The sequence below is a fragment of the Sciurus vulgaris genome (assembly GCF_902686455.1).
Source record: "Sciurus vulgaris genome assembly, chromosome: 9".
Classification (NCBI taxonomy): domain Eukaryota; kingdom Metazoa; phylum Chordata; class Mammalia; order Rodentia; family Sciuridae; genus Sciurus; species Sciurus vulgaris.
In genome coordinates, this window is record NC_136469.1 from 21,739,341 (window position 1) to 21,761,516 (window position 22,176).

A 22,176-nucleotide genomic window follows, 5' to 3' on the forward strand; every position below is an offset into this window, starting at 1 on the left:
CCCTTCTCTCTGGTGTCTCTAGATTTTATTTCATGGTTCCTTTCCTTTGGCTTCACCCTGCAATCCTGGCATTTCTGCAGAAAGGAGTTTGGGCCTTAGAGATGCCACACATGAAGACTAAATAGCACTTCTGCCCCATCCATTACCATCTTTTGCCCAATTATTGCATAGCCTAATGACTTGTCTCCCCTCTATCTCTTCTCAAAGGATGGCCAGAGTCACCACCATAAAGGGAAAGTCCAATCAGCTCACTCCTCCATGGGAAACTTTCATTAGTCCCATGACCTCCTTCTGGTTTGCTCCTGGAATCTTCTTAGTGGAGACTTAGAGCCCTCCCTATTTAAATATGCAATATGCAACTTTACCCCTGCCACAGACACCCTGTCCCCCTTCAGTTTTACTTTTCTCCATAGCTCTTTTCTAGAGCCCTATACAATTATTTATTTTGTTTACTGTCTGTCTCCTCTTACTGAGACATAAAATCCAGCAGGGTAGGGATTTCTGTCTGTTTTGTAGACTGCTATATTCCCAGCATCTAGAATTAATGGCCCATAGAAGGAGGCCAATAACATTTATTAAAAGAATGAATGACTATCATTAATCACAGATTCTTCCTATCATGGTAGGCTTGAGAATACACACGGCCATGTGTACTACTCTGCACAGATCCCTGGCAGTGTGACATGGTGTTTTAAAAGGGCTTTAGTCACTGCTGAAGAAGTGGGACCTTCAGCAGGTAATTAAGGCATGAGCACACAGCTCAGGAATGGAAGCTGGGGCCTTATAAAAAAGGTGTCAGGGAGCTATGTATGTCCCTTTGCCCCTTTCATCAGGTGAAGCAGTAGCAAGTAGGGGAAGCTTCTCCAGAGACTGAATGAATGGACTCCGTCTAGGCCTCCAGATCTGGGAGAAAGAGATTTCTATTATTTATAAATTACCTAGTCAAGTATCCAGTTATATCAGTAGGAATGGACTAAGACAGTCATTAACAAAAATATAAGATATTGATATGAAATTACTGAGATTAATGGTCAGGTCTTAAAGGGTGACAGCAGTTTCCCTGCTGGTTGATCCTACAAGCAGCAGACTCATGGCTGGACAGGAATGTCCCAGGTATGCTGCCATCCGGTCCTCCTATGTACCTGCTCCATCATCATATACATGGTCATTTCTATTAGTGATGCTAAAGGATGATAAAGATAGTTCAGTTTCCTTCTTTTATTTTCTGAGCAATAATCCATAACTGTGCAATGAAAGAAAAAAATATTAATCAGTCTTCCCATGGATTCTAGACAGCTGTGTTTGTTTTTCTTATTCATTGCTCTAGTATTTTAAGGTGATTTTCTTTCCTATATAAATGCTAACTGACCTACTAGATTTTTTTCTTCCCAAGAAGAAGCAAATTCTCCTGCCTCCCTGTTCCCAGGGAGATATAAGAAATCAATCAACTGGATCTTCAATACACATCCCCACTTGATCCCTATTTGATTTTCACAAATCATAATTCGCTCTTAGGTATTACTGCTTTTGCCACCTTACAGATGAGAAAAAATGAGGCAGAAGGAGAATAACAACCATGTGCAAGGTCATTTCATTAGGTGGAGGAGCTATGATTTGACTCTTAGGTCAGCAGTGTGCTGAAGCCTAAGGAAGAAGAGGAAATGGGGAGCATGGGATAGAGGAGAGAGCCTGAGAGATGTCAACATTAGTAGGAGCTGGCAGCTCGGAGCTAAAGAGAAATCTTGAATGACTCTCAGGTTTCCAATGTGGGTGAGTGGATAAATCGTGTTTCTTCAAATGAACTGCAGGAAGGAGAGGTTTACAGTACAAGTTCACGAGATCGATTTTGGATGTAAGTTTGTGATGCCTCTGGGGATATAATTTTGAAGCTCAGAATGCAGACTGAGCTGGAGATATAAATATGGACGTCAAAAGCATTTAGATAGAATCCAAAATCATAGAGGACAAGGAGTTCACCCAGGAAGAGCCCACTGCAATTGGCAAATAAAAAACAACTGATTATCTGAGTATGAGGTCTACTGGGATGAAAGTAAATGAAAGATCATTGTGGACCCAAGAGTGAATGGTTGGTGAGAAAGGAGAAACAGCAAGGAAAGTTCACTGTCCGGAGAAATAGTTACTTAAAAGGGGGAAGGATGGAATTTAAGACTCTCTGGAAGTCACACAGCACTATTAAATTTTCAATTAATCATCCTCTATTTGATGCCTTCTACAAAGGGATTCCTCAGAAAACCTCTGAAAATCTCCCAACTCAAGAAAGTCCTTGTGCAAAATGGTTAGCCACCTTGAGCTTCGAAGGAGTCTCTGTAGGGATGCTCCCTATGCTGGCCTCTCCCTGTTCTCAGCATCTTAGGATGCTGCTCACTTAAAAAACTTCCCTGATCAATTTTGTTTTGCAAAGCAAGTCTTCTTGGAAGAGTTTGTTTTATTCTAAAGAAGCATATCACAAAGTGAGCTACGCTGAACCCTGGTACCACCGGATATAATGAGCATTACATGAAAATATTTACTAAAATATAAAAAGATTTCATGATTCATGCATTCCAGGCAATGCTGGGTTACAGGTAAGCAGGTTTTTCTTGAAGGCGGGCTTACTCAGAAATTAATATCCTAATGTGCATCATAAAACAACAGGGGGGAGAAATAAAATTTAGCATTTTTCAGTATTACCTGATTAAATGACCTCATGGAAGAGCCATTGCATAGGTCAGAAATTTAGGAAAACACATTGCTATAGGAACGATGTTAATGGAGGGTATTTGGGGCAAGGTGACAGAGCGATTAGCACTGTTTACATGACACCAGACATCGTACCCTCTGTCAGGTTCTCTTCTGGTCACCCACTTTCGGACCCCCCTCACACACTGACATAGATCCAGAAACAACCACTCAAAACTGAATGAACCCTTGTCGAAAGTTTAAACGTTTACTTTCTTTTTGATCAAGTAAATTCTATGGTTTCCATAATAAAAACTAGGGTTGGGGCTTTGTGGTGCTTTTTATTTCATAGCCTTCTGGTGACTGACTACAAATGAGATGAAGCTGATAAATAAACTTGTTGATCATTGATATTATTTCCCTGCTTTTATTTGTTTTTTTCTTTCATAGTTTGCAAGCTCAGTTGTTACAAGAAAAATCAATAAACAAGATTTCAAAGAAACCTGCACCCAGGGAGAATAAAGACCCCTTTGCCTTGAAGTTATTCTTTTTCTTTCTTAAGGTAGTAATATCCATTCCGCAGTCAGAGTTCTCTTTCAAGCCCACAGGAACCTCGGGGTGCATGAGGACACTCTGCTGAGAGAACAGGACCCCCAATGATTTGCAGAGGGATATCTTTTGTCATGGGACAACTTATGTGAATTGAATTGTTCTGAAAGTCAGGCAGGAGTTTTTAAAAAGAAACAAATGTACCCAGGAAAATAAACCATTGTCCACATGTCCAGGGGCTAGGAAAGAATTTAGGAAAGGCTAAAAACAGCAATCTTTTTATGTGAATATAAATGAAACATAACCCCATTAACTGGAGCAGAGATTGACATCTCTGTCCTCTCCAGAGCTCAGACCCAAGAAAGAGTCCAGGTACTTTAGAGCTCTCTGCTCAAGGTCAAAAGCTTTTATACCACTGTATCTCAGTATCTAAAGGATTTAGTCTTGGACCTCATGGGTGAATTGCAAATCAGTGCAGGACCCAACAGAACTGTGAGATGATAATTTTTCCCTGTTCACTATGTTAGCCAGTAGTCACATACAGAAATATTGAGTACTTGAAATGTGGCTAGTGTACCTAAAGGACTGAATTGCTAATTATACTTAATTTAAATTTAATTCAAATTTAAATCACAGGTGTCTAGTGGCTGCCATATTAGATAGCATAGCAAGAGAGAGTGGGAGTAGAATTTGTCAACTCAGGATTCCCTGACTTTCAATAGGGGGCAAAAAGCAACATGAGGAACCCCAACACTGTTTCCATCCCAGAAAAGCTGCATCACAAAGCCAATGGAGTAAACAATGATAAAAAGAAAATCTCCACATCTACCAGATAAATCAAAGTAAGCTTAAATAAAAACACATGACAATACAGAATAGTGGTTACTGGGTAGAGCAGGGTCTGGTAGGTGTAAAAAAGAATCCTGGGAAGGAATTCTAGGGTAAGAGAGTCCTGCTTGCTCTAGGCATTCACATCTATGATCGTCTAACAAATTACCCTGAAATTTAGTAGCTTAAAATGGTGTCATTTGCTTTGCTCATTAATCTGCATTTGGGGAAGGAACCAAGGGAAAGCTCATTGCTGTTCCTCTCACTACCACCCAGGTTGCTCAAAGGCTGGGAGCTGAGACTATCTGAAGACTTGGTGATTTGCATGGCTGGCAGATGACACTGGCTTTTGGCTCAGAACTTAAGAGAGTGCTGCCAGCCAGAACAATTTACAAATAGCTGCTCTGTGAGGGCCTGGAATTTTTCATGTGATAACCAGGTTCCAAGAACAAGTGTCTTTAAAGATAGAGACAGACAGATGGAGACACACACACACACACACACACACACACACACACACACACACACACACACATACAGAGTGAGCAAGCAAGCATACCAGGCAGAATCCATACCTTCCTTTTGACTTGGCTTTGGAAACATCATTCTACAGTATGAGACACAAACCCACTTGTCTCAAGAAAAGGGAAAATCATCTTCACTCTTGGTGGGGAGAACCCAGAAGGTTCTGGAAGAGCACACAGACTGGAAACAAGGCTGTGCTCATTTCTGCAAAATGATCTATTGCCATTCTTCAAATTGTTTATGCTTCAAGTGAAGAAAGCTTAGTCAAACCAGCTTAATGACAAAACACAAATGTTTTAGTTCAAGAAATTAGTGAGCTCAGGCTTTCAAGCATGACTGAATCCAGTGGTTCAATGGTACAATCACAGTTCCTAATACTTGCTCACTCTTCTGTTTCTTCGTTCTTTCCTGTCTGTCCTTCCCCTTCCCTTTCTCTTTCTTATATTAATTTTTCACTATCTTTTGATCTTTCTCAAGTGGCAGAACAAAAGATTATTGTAAGTTGACATCCTGACGTTTTGCATCCTCAAGACAGTGATTTATCTCTTGAATTACTGGTCTCATGTTAGAGTTGTGAATTGCTCTGTTTAACACACATGCCCATCCCTCATAAAGCAATGAGTTCTGGGAAATGAAGTCCCATAGCAGGCCAGGTAGAGGCCCCAACTCTACCCTAGCTGAAAGTTATTTAATCTCTTTTATCTCAGACTTTTCATAATACAGAATGAGATGCTGGTATGTTATTTGCAACAGTGACCCACGTTTTCCATCCATCTCTATCCAATCGACTGTGATGTGGTTTGGCAATTCCTTCCATCAAATGGTGAGGTCTCTTCCTTATCCCTTGGTTCCAGGATGGCCTTGAGGTATGGTTTGGTCAATAGACTGTGGTACCTTGTGCCAGCTTTGAGCCCAGGCCTCAAGAAACCATAAGTATTTTTCCCGTCTCTTCCCTAAACCCTGCTACCACCCTGGAGAAAGCTGTTGCAAGATTGCACACAGCAAAGTTGGATCATCCCTATTGTCCTAGCTGAAGACACAGATATGTGAGTGCAGCCAAGATTAGCAAATCAGCTCACGGCTCACTATGAACATATGACCAAGTCCCTCTAAGAAAGCATAAACCACCTACACAAGCTACAGGATTTTTGCTAATGAGTTTTGTAGTTGTTGGTTTCATGGCATTATAATGACAAAGGAAAACTGAAATAGAGATCATAGTAGTCCCTAATTCTTAGTGCTGTTGTGAGATGCAATCGAGTCACTGTTTATGTTCCCCCTAAATCCACATGTTGAAGTCTTAACCCCTAAAGTAATGGTATGAAGGAGCGGGGCCTTGGGATTTAATCAGGTTATCATGGCTTTGTCCTTATGAATGGTATCAATCACCTTCTAAAGAAACCCAAGGGAGCTCATTTGCCCCTCCCACAACATGAATGCACAGCTAAAATATGCCATCTCTGAACCAAAACACAGGCCCTCAGCACACACCTACCGATGCCTGAGCTTGGACTTGCAAGCTTCCAGAAGTATGAGAAATAAAATTGTTTTTACAAGGTACCCAGTTTATGATATTTTGTTAAAGCACTCAGGATAGCTTGAGACAGAGATACAAATGAACTAATGCACTAAGTGTCAAGCAATGCCTGGAATCAAGTAAGTACCAATTCTCCCCCAGTACCCAGAGTGGATTAATACTAGGACTTTTGTATACAAAAATCATCAGAGGCTCAAGTACCTGAAGTAAAATGGTGTAGTATTTCCATGTAGCCTAAACATGTACTCTCAAATACTTTAAATCATCTCTAGATTCCTATCATACCTAATACTATGTAAATGCTATGTAAATAGTTGTTATACTGCATTATTTAGGGAATAATGGCAAGGGGAAAAAAGTATGCATATGTCTAGTACATGTGCAATTTTTTTTCAAATATTTTCCATCTGCACTTGGTCAAATCTATGGATATGAAATCGTTGGATACAGTGGGCAACTGCAGTCAATAAATAACCTCTATTATCATGTCCACAATTTACCAATTCCACAGAAAATGTGAGTACTTCCTAATGAAGACGTTTCCCAAACTCTAAAACTAAACAAAAATAAAAATGATATGTTTACCACACATTTGATGAGCACTAATGAAAAGCAAATTCTGATTTATGGAATTTTTAACAATCCTACTAAATTCATAAGAAAAAGTATGAATTTATTAATGAAAAGCATTTTCTAATAATGGAAATATATCATTTATTATCCCCTATATGATCCCCAAAGCCCTTCCTATATTCTATATAGATTCCTAATATCTGAGCTATACCCAGCCATCCTATTACCAATGAGATCAAAATATCACACTTCCTTCTTGCAAAATGGACAATAAAAATTTTATTACATGGTTAATTGATGTTGTTAATGATATTTATATCAGGTCAAAAAGTAGGTCAAGAGTAATTTTATCTATCAGTATTTTCAGACATTGTGGTTTTATGTCTGATAGTACATTCAACTATGGATTTGAAAAGGATGCATGCACTAGCCCCAGTAAAATATTATATTTCTTATGTTACAAAACTCACAAAAAAACATGACACTGAGTCTCATTCTTCTGGGTGAGTGAGGAGGTGGGCAGGGAGGTGTTCTTTTCTGTCCACTCTCCGCCTCAGATAAGTAATTTATTCATTCATACAGCTTCAGTCCACTTCTGTCCATAGTTACCAAATATCTCAAGTTTTAACTTCTCTTTTGAATCCCAGTTTTATATTCCCATTTCTGCTGGACTTTTGAGCTTGAATGTTCTCTCATCTCATTCCTTAGTAGGTGCCAGTGTGAACTCATTATTTCCTGGTCCATAACCCCAAACACACGTGTGGTGTTATGATAAGCTAATATAAGTTAAGTCCCTAATTTCATTTCTTACACATAACAGGAGTAGTATAAGTGAAACCACTTCCAACCCTGTTATTTTTATTTTCTAGTTTTGCCTTCGCAAGAACTGTAGGAATATCCTGGCAAGTATCATCTTATTGATGGAGGAAATTAATACAGCAAGTGGTTAAAATGTAGGAATCACTAAATTTAAACGTCTTTTGAGGTGATCAGTTTCAAATACATACTAGTGAGATTAGTGACTATATAAAGAACAACAAATTTTGAAACAGACTTTATAGAAAGGAATTATGAAACTGTTTGATGGAATTATTAGTCACTAATACATATATTAAGCACCTACTATGGGCCAGTAAGAACTGCAGGTTATTATTAATAGCCTCATTTGACTAACTCAATTATTTAAGTTATTTCTCTTTCCTGGTTTTAAAGAAGAAATCAGCATGAAACACAGAGGCAGCTTGCCTGTCAGTCGGGCAGCAATAAACTGCCCATCTGGGAGTTGAACCTTGAACATCCAGCTAACAAAAAGTGCACCTTCTACCTGCTGCTCTCTCTGAAATGAAGACCAAGACATGGGAGAGGGGAAAAGTCAACTTCTAGGTAGAGATAATGATGAATGCAAAGTCATTAGACAGATATAAGTAAGTCATAGATAAATGGAATGGATCAGGTCATAGGGGCTACAGGCAACCACTGGGTGAAGAATTGGATGGAAATGAAATTGGGAATAATGGGATGCAGCCAGCAATAAAGTGGTCTTCACACGTCAAGCGAAGGTGTTTGAATTTATTGAATAGCCCAAAGGGAACTCAGGCCTCTCTAGATTTTGACTGAATCCATGTCAGTGCACAGGTAAATTAATATGTTGAGAAGAAATGTGCTGATGTTTAGAGAAATGCATATCAGTGAGCTATCATCTCACCCACCTGGACAAAATGGCTATCATCAAAAAGACAAAAAGGAACAAATTCTAGAAAGGATGTGAAGAAAAGGAAACTCTTATATAGTATTCATAGGAATGTAAATTAGTGTAGCATTATGGAAAACAGTATGGAGATTCCTCAGAAAACTAAAAATAGAACTGCTGTATGATCTAGCAATTTTACTACCAGGTGTATATGTAAAGGAGATGAGAATATAATATGGAAAAATAAAACACTTGTACTACCCTTTATTGCAGCACTTTTCTCAATAGAGCCAAAATATGAAATCAACCCAGATGCCCTTCACTAGATAACATGGTATATTTACACATGGAATGCTATCAGCCATAAAGAAAAGAATGGAATGCTGTCATTCACTGCAACATGGGAGGAACTGGAGGTGGTATGGTAAGTGACATAAGCCAGACACAGAAAGACAAATACCTCTCATATATAGAAACCAATAAGCCAAATTTATAGCACACAATGGTATAGTGGTCGCTAGAGACTAAGAAGTGCAGGAGGCAGGAAGCAGAAGAGGGAAGGCACCAACACAGAGAGAAGGAATTGCTTCTACTTCTTTTTTAGCACAGTAGGGTAACTATTGTTTAAAACACTCTATGATGTGTTTTAAAATGATCAGAAGAGTACAAAATTCCCAGCACATAAAGGATTAATGATTGAAGAGATGGAAATGCTTATTTCCCTGATGGATTACTATACATTGTATACATCTATCGAATTATCATAACACACCCCATAAAGATATGCAAATATTATGTCTCCAATAAAAATTACAATAAAAAGAAAAGCACTTATGCATATGGAACTAGGTGTCGGCTTATTAATGTGGAGCTAGGACACTTTAAAATTGTCAGCATCTCTATTCAAACATCTCTTGTGAACCACTAACATTTGACTATTTATAAATGATGAAGAAAATGACAGATGACAACAGATGCCCCAGGCAGATTCTGGCACTGACCTCTCCTCAGAATCATGGCTGGATCCTGTAAGCCATGTGCTTCCACCAGGTTCAAGGTTGAGAGTCCCTTATCTGAACATCTGGCTAATGATGTGCTTCCATTATTGACTGCACTTGCTCCTTGCACCTACTGCATGTGGGTAATTACATGAGTCAAGCAACTGCAGCATGATGTCAATGCTGGCCTTGTCACCTATGAACATAGTTATCTTTAACAACCACAGTGGTGGGCAAAATTTCGGTAAGTCCGATTTATTAGCAGAGAAGCCTAGTATTACTCCTATGAAGCGAAACCAATATTTCTCAAATCTAACAACTTCAGTATAAAAGGAATTCTCTCTTTGACCTACTCACAAGTCCAGTTACCCAACCTCACCCTTACCAACTAGAACAACCACTTTCTAAAACAGATCTTGAAAGTGAGAAGGATGCAAAACTCACTAATGTGGTATGTTCATTGGTACAATCTGCTTCAGGAAAAGGAATATTTTTATAATTTTTTGGACATCTTTTCCTAAGACACATTTTTAAATGCAACTTCAAGCAAAAACTTTCCAGAGGACAGAAATAGGAAAAACTCCTTTTCTCATAATTATTTAAAGTCATAGTCAATCAACCATCAGTAAATTCCAACTGATGCCTAAAATCCAACAGATTAGACTGAAACTTCCTACTCATGTGAATATAATCTGACTAGATATTAACTACATTATTTTAAAAATTATTAGTACCTATTGAACATTGTTAATACTATAATTTTCTTATTCACTTCTGGGAAAAAAGCATTTGTAATATTTCTATCTACCTTTTTAAAGGTTAAAAATTATATGTATATAATTGTACATATACATTGAATATATACATGTTAAATATGTTATATTTCATGGAAAATATTATTTCCAGATTTCTTTCTCTGTCAAATATCTATACCCTGTGGCATCTATCAAAATGTTCTGAGAATCTTACAATAACAGAACATAGATTCAGGAAAGTTTGGATGTTACTAAGTAAACAGAGCACAGATGTGGATGCTGAAAATTTAATACTACACAATCATCTCATGGTTTATTCCACCAAAAACACATCCAAAAAGCCAAAATGAAAAAAAAGCCAAATCCCAGTTATTTATGCAATGCTGACATAAATGAATCACAAAGTGTTGACAGGAAAATGCAGAACTCTGGCATCAAGTGAAATTTCTGACAAATTACTCAGTTCACACTTAATTCTTCATGCCATCTCACTGGTACAGGGAATACTGGAAATAAAAGCAGCATGTTACATGTGAACAGAAAGCAGTTTTTAAATGACTTCATAACAGTTCTACTCTTTAATGCCTCAGAAATTGGTCTTAAACTTTTGCAGTAAGTATTATTCTCAGATAAAATACTCTAACGGTACTTTTTGTTGTTACAAACTAAGGTCAGAGGAACCCCTAGGTGGTTGCTGCTGACATCTAGTGGCATGATTTTTTAAAAGCCAAATGCATTTGAAAGGTAAAGGGATATCTGTCTATATACAATTTTTTTCATGATTACACCTGCAAAGCCTAGTAGACATTCCACATTACAAATGATTTGCTTCAGTCCAAATCACTTTTCCTTCAATGACTTGATTTCCCTTTGTGCTAACACTGCAAAACAGAAGAAATGAAAATATATCTGCTAAAGCCATAAAGGAACCAGTTCCATCAAGTTCATTAGTCCTTTACTAGGAATCACTAGTTCCCTAGGAGCCTCAATTCCCAAAGGCTCTGCCCCAACCCCATTAAACACTATTTTATCTCAATGTTCCAAATAACCATCGCCCTATTTTTATTTCTGCACCTAGCATTTAGGTACTTTAAGGATCCTTGCCTGGGCAACTGTACTGTAGAGCTAGGTATATGTCCTTTCAGACCCCATATTCACACACAGACATGCACATTTGGAATGGCCATACAATTCCTACAAATGAGATGCAAAAACTATCAAAGACTTAAGAGCAGCTATTGGAACTGCCTTAGTAGTTTCTAACATCCACATTATGGTGATATGCCAAAGAATGTGAAAGAGATTGGAATCTGTGTGGAAAATGAGGAGCACAGAGATAATTCGCAAGGGGGTTCTGGGACCTGTGTGGCATGCATGTATGCACCAGGGCAGTGTGGAGAACAAGCAGAAGATTCTCCAGCGCTGTATGGACTTCCAGTTCAGCTAGAGCCCGTGTGAACACAGCAGGTAGACACTGAATTGATAAATGAATAAGTAAGCGAATGAGCTAGTAATTCAAACTTGTATATTTTTTATCCATTCTGATGGTAAACATGGGTTAGGTAGTGTTCTCATAAAGCACTGATTTGTTCTTAGGTGAAAGTGACTGCTGAAGAGCTAAAGTTAAATTTTTCTCCAATGACATGGGCAAAATGGCACAAAGCCAACAGGTGATAGAATTAGGCCATCTCCCCTTGGTGAAAAGTGTGTCCCTACAACAGCTTTAGAAGTTAGTGGATTTGAATTTCAATTTTATTCTCTTTGAAAATAAGCAGTAGAGTCAGTTCTCAAGGTAGTCCTACTTAACACAAAAAACAGCTAAATTCTGACTCCCATAGTACAAAACAAACCTTTAGCCTTTCAAATATTCCTTCAGTAGAAATCCTGGAGATTCAAGGATTCAAAAGAGAGCACTCATTCAAAACGTGTCTACTTTACTCACAAGTGGGAGTAAAAGTGAATGGCAGAAAGATATTTCTTACAACCATATTAAATTAAAATATTTGTGTGTGCACCTTTATATAATGATATGAAATTATATATGCACATATATGAAATCACTTAAGAACACAAACATATGTGTCAATCAATGACATCGACTGGCATTATAATAAAGTAACGGTTCTGAGTCAGCAAAGGCTAAGGGACAGAGAAATGCATGTGAGGAGGCCTCAGAGCCAATTCTTAAGGAGAAGCTCTAAAGTTATACAGGCTGTGGATTATGGCAGAAAGAAGAGGGGTATCCACGGCAGAGTTTTTAGGACAAAGACATAAATGTTTAGAGTACAGAGTAACAGAAACAACATAAACCACAGGTGGAAAATTGAAGAATGAACCTGAATATTAGCAGGAGCTGATTCTAGACAATGCTATTGTTTATAGTCCTGGGAGAATTTTTCACATGTAAACACATCCAGTATCCCACAGAAACTAATACTCAACCAGAGTCAGAAAACCCAAAAACTTCTACATGTGACAAAAATCATAAAAATCACAAAAGCCAAATTCTTAAAACTATTATAATAACTCTTCTGATGAAAATTCTCCCTTAAAGAATTGTGTTTTAATCACTTCTCCATGAAACTGTCCAATGGTTTGTTCTCTGCTTTGTAGTAGGAACAAGTTTGCCTGATGCTATAACTGTTTCTGTAAAGCGCTGTGCCAATCAGACATGGAATCTAATTCAGGCACCGTGCAAACTACATCACGTTTCATCACAAGCCATAGAGACATTTCACTTGTTTCAACTCACAGCTGTTCACTTATCAACCAACCCACAAGTTTCCATGCTGTTTCCATTAATTTTATAATAGGCAAATTATATATAATTTGTAATGAGTTCCTAAAATGTTTAACATATTTATCTTTCCAAATTTCAACGTGAAGTACATCTACAAAATTTTCTCCATCAAATAAGAAACCAAAATAAAACCTACCCATACACAATATATTTGTAACTTATTTCTTGAACATAAATAGAACAATACACCACTCTTAGGATCCAGTTTATTTTCAACTCTCAAAATGTGTTTTCCACCAAGCCTCCATACCAACCTATAACATCAAAAAATTGCTGCATCCTTAATGTAACATTTTAATTTTCTCATAGAAAAAGTTAAGTATATATAAGAATAGAATTTAATATTCCTACAGAATAAAAACAAGTATAGAAATAAAATTTCCTCAATTGAAATTCCATATTTTCAGAAATAAAAACTTGTATAAAAATTGAATAGAGTAAGACTCTTTCTCTACACACACACACACACACACACACACACACACACACACATTTCATTGTCTACTAGGTATATAAGAAGTTGACCTAATTGAAGTTGCCTCTATTTTTGGATGACAGAATTAAGAATAGTTTGATTAACAGACACCAATAACTTCACATAAAATATTACATGAAAAGTAACGTAAATATCCTTTTATATTGAATGTAAAATTTGCAGATTCTACACACACACACAGGAAAGTGCATGTTAGTCCAACAGACTCTACTCTGGACTCCACCACCAGAATTAATCCTACACAAAATGAGTATGTTAGCCATCATCCTACACAAAATGAGTGTGGGCTTGTACAGCTAGGAAAAAAAAAAAAAAGAAAGAAAAGCTGGACAGTAGCATTTATCTAAAAATAGCACCTTCACTAGAAAGTTAAACTTCCACTTTTAAAACACTAAAATTGAAATGTAAGCATCTCATCTGAGGTAACAGAGGCAAAGCATCCACCATTAGCACTCTGTCTTATTAACAGGAATTTTATAAGATGCAAACCCCCCTCACTATGTGCATCTAAGGGATGAACCTAGAGAGATAACAACACAGACCCACTTCAACCACCCCAAGCTTCTCCTCCACAGCCTGCTCTTAGCCTGACACAAATGCACACCCATCCTAGATAATAATCTCTTGGGGAGTTTTATCATGGAAAAGCACTTGAACGTTGGCACTACACAAATGCTTCCTTTAGTCTCACGGTGAAAAGAAGCAAGATGCTAGAAATTCTACCATGTTGATGGGAATTTTCCCCTTCCTCATCCTAACTCTCTTCTACTAGGTTTGTTTCAATATAAGTTTATCCATATCTTAAATAAATCAAATTACTGTCTAATAATTGAACCTATGAGTATACACCTAGCTCTGAGGAAAGAAAAAGTTCATGAGTGCATCGTGAGTGTGCCCTCACTCCCTTCCTTATTTTATTTCTAAAGAGTATGGGTCCAAGACCTCTTCAGTGGCTGCTCCTTTCATAGGCTTCTCTCCTCTACTGACTGCCCCCAGAAAGCACTTTTCTAACACCTGTTTCTCTACACCTGGGTCACATAGCTCACTTGCAGCTTCTTCCCATATTACATATGAGCATTCATTATCACACCCCTCTCTGGGGAATCACATACCTTTGCAAGAGGAACACTTAACTCATGTCATTAACTATAGTTTGAATTAATATTTTAAAGCAGATGAAACTTGGAAAAAGTAACTACAGTTTTTAAAAATCCCCTTAAGGGAAGAGAAGCTGTTTTCTCAAGGGTTTACATCAGCTTTGAAGCATTCATTGAAAGCCAGAAATAAGAAGAAATGCCCCAATTTGTAATTCAACTTAACAGTTGATTTTTGTTCAACTACAAATCAAAGTTCAGAAAGAAATTTTGTCCTGATGTCAATTAAATTCAAAATTCAATCTTTGTTTCAGTATTCTTTTTGGAAAAATTCAACCATTAATCATAAACAAAATGCAATCAGTTCCAATTAGAATGCAGCCATATTCTACTTTTTAATTAATAAATATGTTCCTGTACACACAGTGACATCATAGCTATAACAAAAAGATAGTACTCAATAGATGCATCTAGTTCCCTTCACAATTCTAACCTGTCTGCGACTTTTCTATAAAAATCTCTGAGACGCAAGCTTTGTTGGTAAAACATGTACCTATTGCTTCTGTGCTTACACTTTGTTTACATGTGTATGTCATTAGAATATTTGCATGAGTTTTCATATTCTTAGGACAACATATGTAAATAAATCAGATAGCAATTTGAAAATTTAGCAACTAAATGTGCAATCTGTTAAGCATAATCAGGCATGCTATTCAACAACTGCATGATATAACTCAGTCTCCAGAGAAAATATATGGTTTGTACCAGAGTATCTTCATAAAACTTCAAATTTTCTTGAAATTTGTATCAATTTTTTTGCATATTTACAAAAATATGCAAAGCTATCAGACTAATGCTTCACAAAGGAAAAACACTCATCACTGTACCCTGACAAGAATCTTTCTCTTACTGCATATCATTTGTAAATATGATATAGCAATTGGGAGTTATTTCCAAATGAAGAGAATTGCAATCATCTCGTCAAGATCCTATTCGTATATTAACATAAAGGAAAAAGCAGTCTCAGAAAATTAACCATTATCCACAGTGTTTTCATAAACTACTGTATATTTAAAAATTTATTGTTCCCTTCATGAATATGGTCATCATCAGAAATCCTTCCTTCTCACCTTTCAGTAGCGATTTCCTTTTTTGATGAGTCACTCAATATTTAAAACCAGTAATCAAAGAAACATACTGAAAAACATATCCATTCAAAATAAGCATCACTACCTTGGTCTGATTTCTCATGTAACACAGGAGATCTCTTGCCAGGTAACACCATTTCTTTTGGTTCTGTGGGCAAGGAGAAAGGATATTAATAAAAACAATCTTTCTTTTTACTTTTTAAAGGCTTCTTAAAGAAGATTCATTAGTAATAAAGGTCAGAGAAGAAAATCATTTAACAAAATATTCAGCTCCATTCAGTAGGTGCCTCAAGAACCACTTGCTTTAAATGCCAAATAACTTCCCCAAAGGTCCTCTCTCCCCTGCAGCTGAGAACATGGGTGACTGCAGCAGATACTCAGTCTGTTTTCTTTGCTTCTTTTTTCTTTTCTCACATGGGAATGAGATTTGCACTTGAGCAAGGAAAGGCATTAGCTTCCATCATTTCAAAAGACAAGATGTAAGCCATGTTGGGACTGAACATTTACTCAGAATACAACAGACTGAAATGGAATTTGCAATTATCTAAACTTCTTTCCTCCCTCTCCTAGTGGGTATGGGCTTTAAAATATTCATGAAATTTTGGGTCTTTCCACAAAAGTGGTAAGATGAAATATTGTGGGATGACTCTGTAAATAATTGCAGATTACCCTCCTTATGAGATGCAATTTCAAAGCTTTTCAGTGCTGCAACGAGGAGGAAAGTACTTTACAGAAGTCAGAAGTTATGAAAATATATCTTATTCCCTCCCTTAGCATATAACAATCTTGAGGAGTATCCCATAAAAGATTTTATTGCATCATTATCTGAATGTTCAGATTGGAGGATAAGAAATTCAAGTCTGAGCAATATTTTCCAGAAAGGGCCGTCACATAGATAAGGAATGAATCTAAAATTTTTACCTAAGAAAGTTATTTGGTGGAAGGAATATTAATGGCTAACAACATTGATTAATTGGTCATTGATTAATTGTTATATCAGTCATCTTAAAACTAAAATCACTACCATATCATAGCAGCTGTGTGATATTGGGCAAGCAAATGAAACTCATGGAAAATTTCATGGTTCCTATGTAATATGGGAACAATTCCTCCTTCTTCATAGAGCCGATATGACAACTGAGTGAGATAAATACATATAAAGGACATACCATAACACCAAGCTAAGTGTTAGGCAGTACTACTATCAACATGATTATTGCTATTATTAGCACCGTTCTCCTTTAAAAAAAGAATCTCACTGCCCCACTGACAATCAACGCCTGGCAAGCCACATGGTAGAATGATTAAATCACATCACACAGGACATTGCCTGATTTTCTATTTATTAATCCAACTGTGATGCAGGTCAGTGAAAAAGATTGAAGAGTATTTCAGGAGATTATTAGCGAGCTGTCAACTACTGCACTGCAGTGACTCCTCTTGATTTTGCTTAGGATTTTCATTGGAAGAAATCCTCCAAGACTATACTTCAAGAGTCACCTAAAGCACCTGGCCCTTGTCTACTCTGTGAACACTCAATTCCATTCAGAAAAGACTTTGTAAACTCCTACTACAAGTCAGGGCCTGTGACACACTTAAGAGGAACCACAATCAACAAAGAGAGACTCAAGGGGGACAGTTTCACAGACAATTATTCCAAGTGATTGGTTTTAAAAAATGTCATCATCAACATAAAATGTGCTGGAGTAGTAGAAAGTACTAAATCAATATTGTGCACAAAATTAAAGGGGGTAGGGATAATAAGAGATAATCTTTAAAAACACTAATCAGAAAAGCTGAACGGGTACACAAAACTGACAGTCCTATTGGATCTAAGAAAATTTTACAGAACAGAAGGACCTTGAAGGATCGAGTCTGCTAGTGTTGCCATAGTTTGGATGTTGAATGTCCCCCAAAGGTCTATGTGGGCTTGGTCCCCAGGTGACACATTTGGGAGGTGGTGGGGCCTTTAGGAGGTGGGGCCTGATAGGAGTTCCTTAGGTTACTGAGAGATTCCCCCCAAGGAGATGGCAGACCTAGGCCTGCTCTCTTCCTCTATGCTTCCTGGATCAGGAAGTGAACAATTTGCTCCACCAGGAGCTCTGGGCATGATGGGCGCCCCCTGTCAGAGGCCCAAAGTTAGGGGCCATTTGATCTTGAACTTGACCTCCAGAACCATGCACCCAAATAAATCTTTCCTCATCCTAAGTTAATTATCTCCCATACTTTGTTAGGGTAACAGGAAACTAACTAACAGGCAGGTAGGTGCTGGCATGATTTTCCAGGGAGATGGAAAAACACAAAGAACTAATAGTATAAAAAAAAATATGGAGGCAATTAACAGGTGACTCTTGGTGCCCATGTGTCTTCTCAACTTCTCCTAAATTGCTCAGAGGATGTCAAAGAAGAGGAACACTGGTAACAGAACTGGAATGAAAATGGACAAAATGTAGAGATATTTCTAGTAGAAACATTCCTGACAGGAATAGACTAAGAAACACTGTTTTAAACTTAGACACTGACCTGTGTATTTTTGAAAAAGGGCAACACATAGGATTAGAAAGGAAACTAGGAAGCAACTTTGATTCACACCAACAATTCCCTAACTCTGGGTGTATAACATCTGTTGTGGATTAAATTATATCCCCCAAGAGCATATAATGAAATCCTACCCTGGTACTTCTGAACGGAGCCATATTTGGAAATGGAATTTTGCAGGTGTAATTAAGGTGAAGTTATATTAGCACTGAGTGAACCCTTAGTCCAATATGACTGGTGTCCTTAAAAGAAGAGAGAGAACACAGAGATGGATACTCAAAGAGAAGAGGAAGTCAGGGGAAGCAAAGACATGCACAGAGAGAACATCATGTGAGCAGGCACGCAGAGACCAGCATGCTGCACCTGTAAGCCAAGGAGCTCCAAAAGCACAGCCACTGAGTTAAAAGGAAGGCATGGACCAGATTCTCCCCGAAAGCCTGCAGAAAGAGCACAGTCCTCACACGCCTTGATTCTAGACATCTATGTTGTGGTTTGGATGTGGTATCCTCCAAAATCTCACGTGTGAGACAATGCAAGAAGGTTCAAATGAGAAATGATTGGGTTATAAAGGTCTTAACCCAGTCAGTAATTTATTCCCCTGACAGGGATTAATTCAGTGGTAACTGAAGTGATAGGGTATAGCTGGAGGAGGTGGGAATGGGGGCATGGTTTTGGGTATATGTTTGTATCTGGCAAGTGGAGTCTCTCTGCTTTCTGATCATGATGTGAGCTGCTCCCCTCCGCCATATTCTCCCACCATGATGTTCAGTCTCACCTTGAGCTCCAAAGAATGGAGCTGACCTTCTATGAACTAAGATCTCTGTAACTGTGAGCCCTCAAATAAACTGTTCCTCCTTTACAGTTGTGCTGGTCAGATCCTTTAGTCACAGCAGCGAAACAGCTGAAACAGCAAAACAGCTGACTGAAAGAAAATATAAGGTAGGAAATTTCTCTTGTTCCAAGCCACTCGGTTTGTGGTAATGTGTTACAGCAGCCATAGGAAACTTATACCTCATATCAGCCAGTAAGAAACAGGCCCTTACCTAGACTCTGACCACTTAGAGATGAAAGAAAAACATTCTACAGTTCCTTTGATTCACTGTTAGAAATAAGAAGGTACCGCAAGAAATCAAACAGATGCTCAAAAGTGGATGGGCAGGCAAACCTTTACTTCTGCCAGAGGTGGTGCTAGTGGGCCAGGCAGTGCACCTGCTTACCTATCTAATGCAGAGTTGCCCTTTGCCCTGACTGGAGGACTCAGGAGTACCATCTATGCAATTGGCTAATTTTAAAATTAGGGCTGGCAAAAGGGAAGGGCTACAATTAAAATGACTACAATTGGATCCAATTAAAGCCAAATACTATATTTTGAAAATGGACCATCAGACTTTCTCTTTCTCACACTCACCAAGCACATTCTCAGTACAGTCAAGGGAACACCCAGCTGCATATGGACAATTAACCCCCCTAGCTAAAATCTGCAGTAGAAGCCAACAGTCAGTGAAGAGGGATCCCCCTGCCGCACAAAGATCCCTCTTTCCCAGCTAGTCAATTTTGTATTCTGATGCCTCTGGAATATGGGAGTGAGTCAAGAGGCTCACTCTGTGGGGCTGGTGTGAGTTCAGAGCTGCTTCTCTCCCTGTGGGTGCTATTCCAGATTCTTCAGCCATCCTCCTTCTGCACTCACTGAGCCTCATTCATCTGACTGTTCCTAATGTGGGTCTCACCACATCCACAGCCCCAAGTGACACCCACAGCTCCTGAGACCAGTTCAGGGGCTGCTGAGTCTTAAGGGAAGGAGTTAAGTCAATTCCATGACAGCTTTCATGGCCCTCATGTCTTCCAGAATAATCCCTGAAAGAACAGGCTCACTGCAGATCAGCACCTCCACTACTGTTCTATGAGAGCTGCTCACTAGCTCAATTCTTGGACCCTTGGCCCTCAGGTTCACCAGAAACCAGTGTACTGCACTGTACTGCCTCACCACAGGCTCTACCATCTCCCAAAACTTCAGAAGACACCTATTAACCTCTTCACCGAGTCTCCTTGAAGTACATCTCTCTAGCTCTGAGGGGAAACACCCCCACACTCCCTCCGTATAGATATCTCCAGTACCCTCTGAGTTCATTTTAAATAAATTTTCCTGTGATCTCCCAATCTCCCAACCCTTTAGATCAGGAACATAAGCATTATCTAACCAGTCAGTTCTCATCTTTGTTCTAAGGAATTTCTACAAGGCGATCCAGCTTAGAAATCATATTAATATCTGATAGCTATTACTTTACGAGGTCAAAATTTAACCATTTTACATCCTGTGACATTAGTTTTTCACAATCTGACCTTTAAGAGACCTATAGAGAAAGCAGCTAAAAATAATCGTCTACTAGATGTAACTTTTTCCCCCCTTAGTTTCCCGAACATTCTATATACTTTTCACTATTACCCTTCCTATGCAGTCAGGCAAAGTTCCTAGTGGCTGCTATGTTTTTCTATCTCAGTTTCATTCTCTTTGTCTATTCCTTCTGGTTGTGGTTCAGTTCTCACTTTTTGGTGCCTTCCAAATTTACCACCCTATTGAGGCTTTAATGCCAACTTCTCCATGAAGTGATCCCCAGGTACTGTGGACTCTCGATTGGATCATTCTCTGACCTTGTACAGCAATTATAGTCTATGTTTATAATTTACCTTGCCTTCTCAGGTTTTCACATGCTGTCTTGTCTCCCATCTATATTTTACTTCCTCAAGGGTGGTCGTATCTTGTGTCTCTTGTCTCTCTCCTTCAGTACTTAATTCAACAATCAGCACATAGGAAGTTCCCTAATAAGAACACACCCAATTACTATCTATTAAATATCTATTCACGTAGATAAAACAAAGCTGACTGAAATGGTTTGAATATCTTACCACATCCTATGATAAAAATTGCATAACAATTCCTTACCATTGCCACCTGATTTTAAAGAACATTTCAAAAAAATGTTCTTAAAACATATGAAGAAGATAAGACATAAAACAGGGATGCTATTACTTGGAAATGTATCCTAATGGAATGTTTATATTTCTCTGTGTTAGACAGTACCTTTCCACCAGGATACCATTTGCTTTCAAGAGGGTTAGAATTATTGCAAAAGAGAGAAACTAAGAAAGAGGCAGACTAGATTTTGACACATGGAAAGAATTATGGATCCATAGCAAAACCCATCTTCAATATCAGCTTTTCTTAGAAAATGATATTTAAATTAAGATTAAGCTTCTGTTAAGAGATTAGAATTTGCAGAAGTAGATCATGGAGTTTTGAAGTGCTGAAAGCAGACAGCATATAGAGTATAAGATGCAATATCAAAAACTACCTTGAACTCAAGAACTGTACAACTGTTTGGATCTGAAACATCTCCTGAAAGACCAGGTTAATTAAAGACTTCATTTCTAGCCTGTGGCACTATTGAGAGGTGTTAAAACCTTTAAGAGGTACGGCCTAATGGAAGAAGTTAGTTACTGGGGACATGTCCCTGAAGTGGAAATCGCAACCCTGACCCATTCCTGTCTCCCTCTCTTTGCTTCCCTATCAGACAATCCACCACATGATCCTACCACAAGGTACTATCTTACCACAGGCTCAAAGAGCAAGAGGGCCAAGTGACCATGTGAACCTCTGTGAATCAAAGTAAACCTTTCCTTTTTTCAAAAATTTTATTTTTTTTATTAGAGCTATATGGTTATGGAGAGTAGTTGGGTCCATCCTGATGAACTCAAACATACATGAAAATTGATTTCAGTTTGTGATTCTTCTGTTCCCTCCCCCTTTTCCCTTCTGTCCTCCCTGCTTTCTCCCTGTGGATTATCTCAGGTATTTTGTCACAGTGCTAACACAAGTTTTATGGGAAAGAGGAAGAGTGATAGTAGAGGACGAGAACAAACATAAAGTCCTCATTTCCATTCTAAGTTGAATCCCTGCAAGAAAGCGGT

At 38.2% G+C, this 22,176-nt stretch overlaps 1 protein-coding gene across 5 annotated transcripts in view; it reads right to left on the minus strand.

Moving 5' to 3' along the window:
* INPP4B (inositol polyphosphate-4-phosphatase type II B) overlaps positions 1–22,176 on the minus strand; it is a 781,666-nt gene that overhangs the window by 608,945 nt on the left and 150,545 nt on the right. For 4 of the 5 annotated variants that reach the window (XM_079154820.1, XM_079154821.1, XM_079154817.1 and 1 more), the window contains one exon: positions 15,758–15,820. The exons of the other annotated variant lie outside the window; for it this stretch is intronic. The gene's annotated coding sequence lies outside the window, so the exon portion shown is untranslated. The remainder of the gene's footprint in view (positions 1–15,757; positions 15,821–22,176) is intronic. 5 annotated transcript variants of the gene reach the window in all.